General features: G+C 37.0%; 1 long non-coding RNA gene across 1 annotated transcript in view; it reads left to right on the top strand.

The window, feature by feature from the left end:
- Positions 1-5,784: 5,784 nt before the first annotated feature.
- The window catches only part of LOC135296230 (uncharacterized), a 34,865-nt gene continuing 31,110 nt past the window's right edge, over positions 5,785-9,539 (top strand). The window contains exon 1 of the long non-coding RNA XR_010358296.1: positions 5,785-9,136. This is a non-coding gene — a long non-coding RNA (uncharacterized LOC135296230). The remainder of the gene's footprint in view (positions 9,137-9,539) is intronic.

Raw genomic sequence — 9,539 nt, 5'->3', positions numbered from 1 at the left:
AAAGCCTTTTCTTCTCCGTGATAATCAACCCTAACTCTCTCAGCCTTTCCTTACAGGAATGATGTTCCAGTCCTATCATAAACTTAGTGTCTCTCCTATGGAGTCATTCCAACAGGTCAACAACTTTCTTTTTCATTTTAAGGAAAGCATTTTCCCCATTTTTATCTTAATTTACTGTGTTTTAAGTTTAAACACTTGCTCACTTGCTTTTTATTCCAGCTGGTTGGTAATAAGGTGAACATAAATGTGAAATATGAGAGTTTGGAGCAAGAAGATGACTATGAAACATACACAGTTTTTGTTTCCTGACAAATCAGATGGAGAAATAAGTGAAGACGGAAATGGGCATGATTGTCTGAAATGAGAAGAGTAATGAAGTAATTCAGAAATATTTCACCTAAGTAGGCGTGTCACAATTACTTTCCTTACAGCAGAATTTTGCCATTGAGAACATTCCACATTCAGCCCATGACACAAAATTGTAATTACTTTCCTTCACTGTTTGACTTGACAGTTTCTACTTGACTAAGCTATAGCAATGGATAAACAAATTGTTGACCATGGAGTTAGTGGAGTGAAGACATACAAGGCTAAACAGCACAGGTGTCTTTAGTCAGAAATAAAAGAAAAGGAAATTGTTGTAGTGTATTTTATAGTAACAGTTTATAATGCACTGATGAACACACAAACATTTTTAAAGAATTTTGTACACTTATGTACAATTCAATTATCTGGAAAGCACTGGATTAGCAGTCTTGGCAACTACTAGATATTTACCCAACTCTGATCACAGCAATGTTTGACTTCTTAAGTATTCCCTGCAGGTGCAGATGCCCTGTCTTATTACAGTGTTCCTCTCTTTAGCATTTTCGAATGCAGTGCCAAAGACACCTGTGTAGCATCTATGTAGAGGAAAAAGAGGATCTTTCAGAAAACTCTGCAGCACCAGGATTTTGTTTATTTGCCTCTCTTTCCCTTCCCACTCAGCAAATCAACCGGGCCATCCTCCAGGACAATGGCCAGGTTCTTGTTCCAGACTTTTCCACCCTGAATGTTTTCATTATTTATGTTTCTACAGCATGGAGGAAAAAAATTGAAATATTCTTGACTTTCAGCTTTTTGTGTCTTCCATGTGAGATGACTCTAAGGAACGGGAATTACCAAGAATTTTCTTTGGTCTGAATAGTATCAACTAGCCTTCAACAGTATCACAGTTAGTCTTCAACACCCTGTATTGATTAGTCAGTAGGCGGGTGTGTATTGCATTCTGCCTCAGGCATGCATCCCCGATTTGCACTTTTACAGATTTGTCTTGGACCAATGTCAAAGTGACTTTTGGGAGGTCCAGCCCTATAATGCGTGAAGAGCCAAGCTACAGGACACACTGTGAGGTAAATAACACAAATGCAGGGAAAGAACTTTAAGCACAGGGGAAGGACTTTTATTGTTTGCTTGTGGTTTTTCCTTAAGGAAAATTTAAGGCAGCCCTGTGAAGATTTCTTTTTGTGTAAAAAATGTGAATGGACAAATCCTGTCTTGGTTTGCAGCATTACCTTGAGGAGAAGATTAACTATGACATCCTTTGCTTGATTTTCTATAAATTTAGGGTGATATACCAGTTCTAGTCAATTAATTCAAGGGATTTCTAGCGAGAAACCTGTCTCTTGATTATGTTAACGTTCTTCCAATCTTTATCTTCTCTGCTGACTTAGCAGTCAGTGCTCACTCCAGACCTGAAGGTGGATGAGTTGGCGGAGCCCTCTGCATGATGCCTTGAGCAGCTGCTGTGAAGAACCACAGGGCATTGAGAAGCCGAACACTACATCCCAGTAGCCCTTTGTCAGTTCTTTGGCCATGAGTTCCATGAGTCACAGTGAAGGTATTTTACTGTACTATATTTCAATTCCCTTGAAAAACAAAAAAAATTACACAATACTGTCTTCTAAACTGATGCTATGAAGGAATGCCTTCATTTAAGTCTTTTGCATCCTACATATCTAAGACCATATATAGAGATGCACTTCATCCACATGACCAGTCCAGAAAATGACTTTCTGCCTCATCACTATCTCCTCTGCATGGCCTGTGATGTGTCTCTGGGTGTCGGTAAATTGAGCAGCTTTCTAGTCTTTATTAAAAAGAGACAGTGATGAGGGTAACCACAGGGCATTTTGGTGTGTCTTAGCCAGGTGGAAGAGTGGAGGGTGAGTTAGTGTTCAAGAGCTCAGGTGAGACATCAGACATCACCACCAACAGGCCTTTAGAAGACAGTGGGAAGGGAGAGGCAAAACTCACCAGCCCAAGTTTCTTCCTCTGTTTCCAAATGTTGTCAAAGATGCTGGTAGAAAATTAAACAGCATCTCTCATGCAGTGATACAGGGTAGATCTCTCAGATATATCCCAGAGCAGGTTTTTACAGGTGTGCTGTGAGAACTTATGGAAGAGGTATAATGTGTGAAGACTCCTTGTTTTCTGAGCTCTGGATGTGCTTGGGATATGCTGGTATGATCATGGAGGCCTGAATAGAACACACCTTATGGGGTTGATTTTTGGAAGTGCTTGAAGCATACCATCACATAGACACAGACAACCCAGATAATGTACTGTTCTCTATAAAACCCCCTAATCAGTGATTATACAGGGAAAGGAATGAAGCACAATGGAGAAGGTTACTTGAGTAATTAATATATGCATCCTCTTTCTCTGAGAGGGCTGACATTTAGTTTGAATTAAATGTTCTTTTTCCTTATTTTTCCAGTATTTGGCACATCTCTACCACTGCCAATGTACGTGTCACTTTGTTCTCTGTTTTATTTTGTGGTATGATTATCTCTTCCATAGGAATGAGGGGTGGGGAGTGAAAGCAAATCACTGAAGTTCAATTTCATGAGGGAGAAAATGTCCAGACACTGTGAATGTAGCAAAATGAAGCAAACTTGCATTATTTTTCCCCACCACCCCCTTTTAATTGGATCTGTTTCTTTTTAAATAGTTTTTCTTTTTTTCCATTTTACTCTACTCTCATGTAATGTATTTATGATACTGCATTGAATAAGCATACTTTTTTCAACTGTAGGTTTGAAGTGTTTCAAAAGATGTTCCAGTAACATATTCCATAGACACAAAGATGTTAAATTACTTTGCCAAGTTAACTAAGGAAAGAACAATAATAAAAATGAGAACAGAGAACCTTTTTCTTACTCTATTCTTCAATGACAACCTGTGATGCTTTTAGTACAGAACCATGACAATGGATGCAGAAAAGCTAGGATGTGTTCATAGATGACATTCAAGAAAATTAAAATTATTTGTAATAGAAAGGGAATGAATACCCTGACCTCTTTATACCTTTATGTACATTAAATTTTATTCATAGGAGTAATTTTTCACAACTCAATAAAGTTATTCATTTGGTACATTAAATTAAGCATAGATTTAAGTGCCTTCAGGATGAAAGCATTGTGAATAATATTAACATTATCAGAGTTGTTTTCTGTTTTCTTTCTGAACTCATACTCTTGACCTTTGGTTGTAATTTTTTGCTTCTTTTTTTTTTTTTTTTTTTTTTTTTTAAATTTTGTTTTGTTTTGTTACTGCCTGCCCTTCATAAGGAACTGTTATAAGGGAACAGCTAGTCCTTGTCTTCTGTACTAGGTGACTGCAATTTGATCTCAAACAGATGAAAACAGTGAATGAGTTGAAAAATAAAATGCACTATGAAAATCCATGAATATGGGAAAGTTACACCATGCAGTTAAAACAAGTAAAAACCAAAGCCTTTTCTGCCTTCTTCATAAAGGATAAGTTTAAGTACATAAGCACTCAGCTTTTTTACAGAGCTCTCACTGATGTGTTTTTTGCTAATTTGTCTGTTTGTACTACTTTAATATATTTTGCAAGCCATTTTCAAGGTAAAATTTGATATAACTAAATTTACCTTTGAAAAGATTAAATGTAAGTGGTTTAAAATGGGTAGTTTTAAGGGAACACCATCTGGTACATGGTTATTAAAAAAGTCCATGAAAATATTGCATGACAAAATTAATACACAGCTAAATTACCATAAAAACCTAAATTAACAAGCCAGTTCAAAATGCTGATTATGATTAATTTTGTATATAAGTTTGCATAATTTTGAATCTCTGTTATGACCCCTGGTGAGATGTAGAAGAGATTTTTGTAGGACACAAAATATAGCAATATTTGAGGGGATTAGTAGTACTTGAGGGGATAAGAATCAGTAGAAGTCACTCAGCATTTTTTCTATCAGGTTACCCTATTAATAAACATTTATAATAATGAAAGAATTGCAAAATTGGATTTTTGAGGAGGTTAAGTGGGATTTTTATAAGCTCACTTTTTATGAGAGACTTAGAAGTCCACTGAAAGTTATGACATATATGAAGTTACTATGCATTACTGTTTAATCTAACATACTGATCAAAATTTCTTGGACATTGCATTTTTGTTGACATTTCATATTATTCTTTCCTTGGTCACTGAAATCCCATTGCTCCATATCTGTGGTGAATTATGAACAGTCCCTGTAGTATTAGGCTGATTAACATAATAGGAAGCTATGTGCAAAATAAGCAAAAATAAATAAATAAGTAAACAAAGTGCACAATCCATCCCTGTCAGCATTCCCAAGACATTAAGTGAAGGACAGTATTGCAATTTCTTAGTGTCAGCGGTTCTAGTTTTGACAAGGTGCAAACTTTGGTTTGACAGAGATAGTCTTCAAAGCGATACAACAGTTAGCAAACACCCTTATATGTTTTGATTTCTAGGAAATTGAAGGTCAGTTGTTACAAACTGCTTAGGGAGACAAGCTGACAGGTAGATAAAGGGAGAACGCTCCGGGAGCTGAAAGATGGAGGCCTTCATCCATTCTGAGAGCAGCGCATTCTGGTAGAGGGGCTGAAGGTGTGTGCAACGAGACAGGGAGCTGCAAAGGCAGGCTTCATGAAACTAATACAATATTTGCTTCTTGCATGACAGCTTAACCCACTGTTGTAGCACAGGCCTTGTTCAATGGTTCAGCATTTGGGAATGTCCTGCAAAAGTATCAATGTGATGCTGTAAAAGCCTGATAAATGCCTGATAATAGCTTTCAAGGCAAATTTTAATAAACTGGTAAATATTCAATGTGTTCAAAAAACATGACAGTGAAGCCTATATAATAAATGATGCTAGCAATAGAGAGGGTGGGAGCCACCCTGGAGTCCAGGCAAAATTGGTTGTCTGGTGTCACCTACCCACATTCTTTTTTTCATCTTGTCTCCCCTACATACAAGTTCTAGAACAGGATGTCTCCCTTCCTTGAGCTCCTCTTTTTTTTGGCCATTACCATAGGGGCAACCTGTGGTGAACTACTTTGAATCTATGTTTTAGATGGCTGAAATGAGGTGAGATAAACCATGTGTAAAGTTCATCAATTCTCTTTCCAAAGTCTCCTCTCCTCTCCTCTCCTCTCCTCTCCTCTCCTCTCCTCTCCTCTCCTCTCCTCTCCTCTCCTCTCCTCTCCTCTCCTCTCCTCTCCTCTCCTCTCCTCTCCTCTCCTCTCCTCTCCTCTCCTCTCCTCTCCTCTCCTCTTTCTTTCTTTCTTTCTTTCTTTCTTTCTTTCTTTCTTTCTTTCTTTCTTTCTTTCTTTCTTTCTTTCTTTCTTTCTTTCTTTCTTTCTTTCTTTCTTTCTTTCTTTCTTTCTTTCTTTCTTTCTTTCTTTCTTTCTTTCTTTCTTTCTTTCTTTCTTTCTTTCTTTCTTTCTTTTCTGTATGGATCTGAAACATACACTTCACAGGTGTGTGTGTGTTTATGAACACATATACAAGCAGATTTGTCAGATTTGTTAAGGATGTGATTCAGCCTTTAAAAAACAACACTTACTTATATGTGCTATATCTCATCTGCATGTATGCAAATTTGAAAAGTAAAGAGTCACGTCTGTCCTTCCCACAAAATTTAAAAATTTGAAGACATTTTAACAGTTCCCTAATCAGCAGCCTGCTCTCTATTGCATCAATGGTTAACTGCTCCTCAACTGCTGTAATAAAAATCTGTAGCCTCTCCCCAAACTGTCACAAGTGTTGTGATCAACACACAAAGAGTTTGCTGGATCTCTAATTAGCTGGCACTAGTTTAAATCATGTCTTACCCCCACAGCCTGTTGGAACGTAGGACATTCCTCTGGCTGCCCTGGGTGATCCGAGACCCTGGCAACGGCCTCAGAGGCCTTGGCACAGAGTCAGAAACATCTGTGCCTTTGATTTTAGCCCATGGAAAAAATTACCAGCTTTGTGTGAAGATGTACAAGCCACAAGAGTTTGAGTAGAATAATAGTTAATTTTTCACAGGGTGAAAAAGTAGAATTTTGGGATTTTAGAATGGGGGTTCAACAGGCAAGATGGAGGAATTTGGGCATGTCCTGCCCCTTCTCCTTCTTCTTGTCCTCCATCTTCTGCTGTGATGGTGACATTTCTTGATTATTTTAGAGTAGAGATAGACAATATAACATACGTATTGCAAAATTATTATAAATAAAGTACATGTAGTTTTTAGTATAAAATTAACACCACCCCAAGGGCAGTCAGTGTGCTGCAACCTGACCTGCTAGACAGATCTCAGCTGGTCAGGGAAAGAATGTTATAGATAACGAAAAATAAACATCCTTGAAAAGCAGAACCAATGAATCTCGACTTCTCTGGTTGCAGGGCTGGAAGAAAAAAGGCTTTCTACTACCTCGGGGTCATCTCAACCTCAGAACCCTGACAACAGCCCAGCTCACAAATAAAAATATATAGCTTTTAAATTAAATATACAGGCAAAATACATTAGTAAGAAAATATTTACAGCTCACAGGTAAAAATAAAACTCCTTCCCTTTTCCCTTGCTGTTATTTTATTTGCTTTAAAGTGGAGACAGAACTAGAGTTGCCTAACCATTTTTGAGGAGCTGAGCACTATTTTAGCATGTCCTGATGGCTGCATTGTCATTGCGATTGCACAAAGGTTTAAGAGCAGGAGTGAGGCCCCCTACTTACCACCTGGATGACATTGTTTACACAGTTAAGATAAACAACAGGTTATCTAAGACTGCATAGCCCTCATAGACTCATAGATTAAGGAAGGAATAGTGTCATGGTATTTTTACTTTGTAAAAAGAAAAAAAAAAGAGCTCTGATCCATCATTTGTTTGGGGGAAATTTTATAGTAATTTTGGCCTTGTTAAATCAAATTGTGAATCATCTTCTGGGCTTGAAGTTAAAAATAAAAAAGGCAGGTGTGACTCCAAACTCAGCAGGAATTGGCTACCAATACAGTCAGAAGGAGCTCAGAGCCAAGACATCTGCTTTCACATCAGTAAAATCCTGTCTAAGAGGGAGGCATGAGGCTTATAAGTGCTGAAGTAATTGGTAGCTGAAGGCAATGAATTTCTTACTCTTCCAGAAACGACACGCTCGTGTGAGAGGCAGAGCCTCTGGATCCAGGCACCTGTTGAGTTCTGAACTCCACACAAATTTACAGAAGCAATGTGGTTTTCAGTTCTGTAGTTTTAATTATTCTTTCCTACTGGCAGCAGCACAATGTATATTCCTGAACCCAGTATTGTTCCAGGTGAAGAAACAAACCAGTATGATAAAATGCCTGTGATATTAATATAAGGATTCATAAATAACACATTTTCATATTTCAGGTTTCATAAATTGACCCTGAATTCACAAAACATCCTACTTTTTGAAATGTGATTCTGGAAAAATCTAGTTCAGTTAATCCTTCCCACCCCATCACCTCCCCATCCCCATTTCTACAATGGCTAGGACTTATCTGTGTCTGTTTTGTTAGAGCTCTGATTTTAGCTGGGTTCTGACAGTCCTTCCTCTTAGCAGCCCACCTCTGAGGAGGTTACTCATGGTCTCCTCCAGTTTCTTGGGCATGGTCACAGAGCTTAGTCTGCTCACCTGATACTGTTCAGTGTTCACTGCCTACAGCCAGTCAATAATTTGACTTTTACGTAGAAGTGAAGAAGGTTAAAACAAACAAGATAATTGTATTTTCAGTAGGCTAAAGAGTTGCTTAAAGAAACTAGGTCTCATATTTTAGTTACCAGGGACAACAATTTTAAGTCTTTGAGGTCATTTCAGTCTCTTGTGTTTTTAAAATAGGATACATTGGGTACAATACAATGTATTACATGTTAACTTCTAACATAAGCCCTTGAAAACATCTTTCTTAGTGCAAACCTGATACATGGACTGTTAACTTTGACAAAATATGCAAGTGTATTTGGTATGCTTTACAAAATTATGTCTGGTCTCTCATTTATTGCATGATGTACTTTTGACCTGCTAAGACCTGATGGCTGCCCAAGGGAGGTGATGTTGGATTCACCGACAAGTTGAAAAGAGCTATATTTTTTCAACAAATTAGTGATTCAGATAATTATTTAGCAAGATTTACTTATTTGCAGCATCTGAGGGCTGATCTTACATACTTTTTTGTTGTTATTTTGGTTCTAAATGTCTCATTTTCTTTTGATTCCTTGCCTTGCCTTGCCTCTTATATTTGTTCAAATCAGTGAATACAAATCCTCACAATTAAAGTCTATTTTAAAACATTCATCATTTTTTTCAAAATATGTGTAGTGCTAGATTAAATTGTTTTTTTACCAAGATATGATTATAATTATAATCAGTGATAAACAATAACAAATGTGAACTACAGGGCTGAAAAAGGTCCATCAGTGTATTTTTTACCAGAAATTTTAACACACAAAGCTTTTGCCTTTATATTTCATCTGAGATTTTGGATTGTTACAATTAGGAAATGCATATTAATTCAGCAGTACAGTTTACCTGTTCTGCCTGTTGCAGTCCTATTCATATACACACAACTCGTGCTACCTTACTCTATTCTGGAGAACATAGTGAATATTAATAAATTTTAGTGAATAACTTAAATTCTGTTAGAATTATTTGTTGTTCTGGGATTTTGAAACATTTGTTTGGCAAATATCCATGTTTTTTCTGTTACAGATGAACAAACTGCATTCATGGTTCAGTGTGATCCATTCATTGGTTCATGGAGCCCAAAGTCCTTCAGGAAGTGTGACAAATCCACATAATTTCCCTGAATGCTAGGTTGTGCATGTTTTGTATCTGATTAAATTGAAAGATGTGTTAAAGAAATGTAGAAAAATCCTCATGTATAAAAATCCTCAGACAGCTCCCAATAGCTATATATCTCAGAAATCTCTGGAGCATTTTGTTATTCAAAGCAAAATTGGCAGTAATTTACACTCAATAAATTGGTTCCAGATCTGCCTCTTTCAGATGATATCACAAGGACATGATTTTATGTGAGATTCCCTTACCTTTTGTCAAAGTGTGTTCTTTTAAAGAAATTTGCCATGGCAAATGCAGATGATAAAGAGACTCCCTTGCCTTGCAGAGCATGAAAGAATGTAATGGATCAATAGTTCATGTACAAGCTATGTTATGATCAAATAAAATCATCATTTTTTCCCCAAGTTTTTGGAAAAGA

The sequence above is a fragment of the Passer domesticus genome, chromosome 3, assembly GCF_036417665.1.
Source record: "Passer domesticus isolate bPasDom1 chromosome 3, bPasDom1.hap1, whole genome shotgun sequence".
In the NCBI taxonomy this organism is placed as follows: domain Eukaryota; kingdom Metazoa; phylum Chordata; class Aves; order Passeriformes; family Passeridae; genus Passer; species Passer domesticus.
The sequence above is the reverse complement of the archived record's forward strand: the minus strand, read 5'-3'. Positions and strand labels throughout refer to the sequence as shown.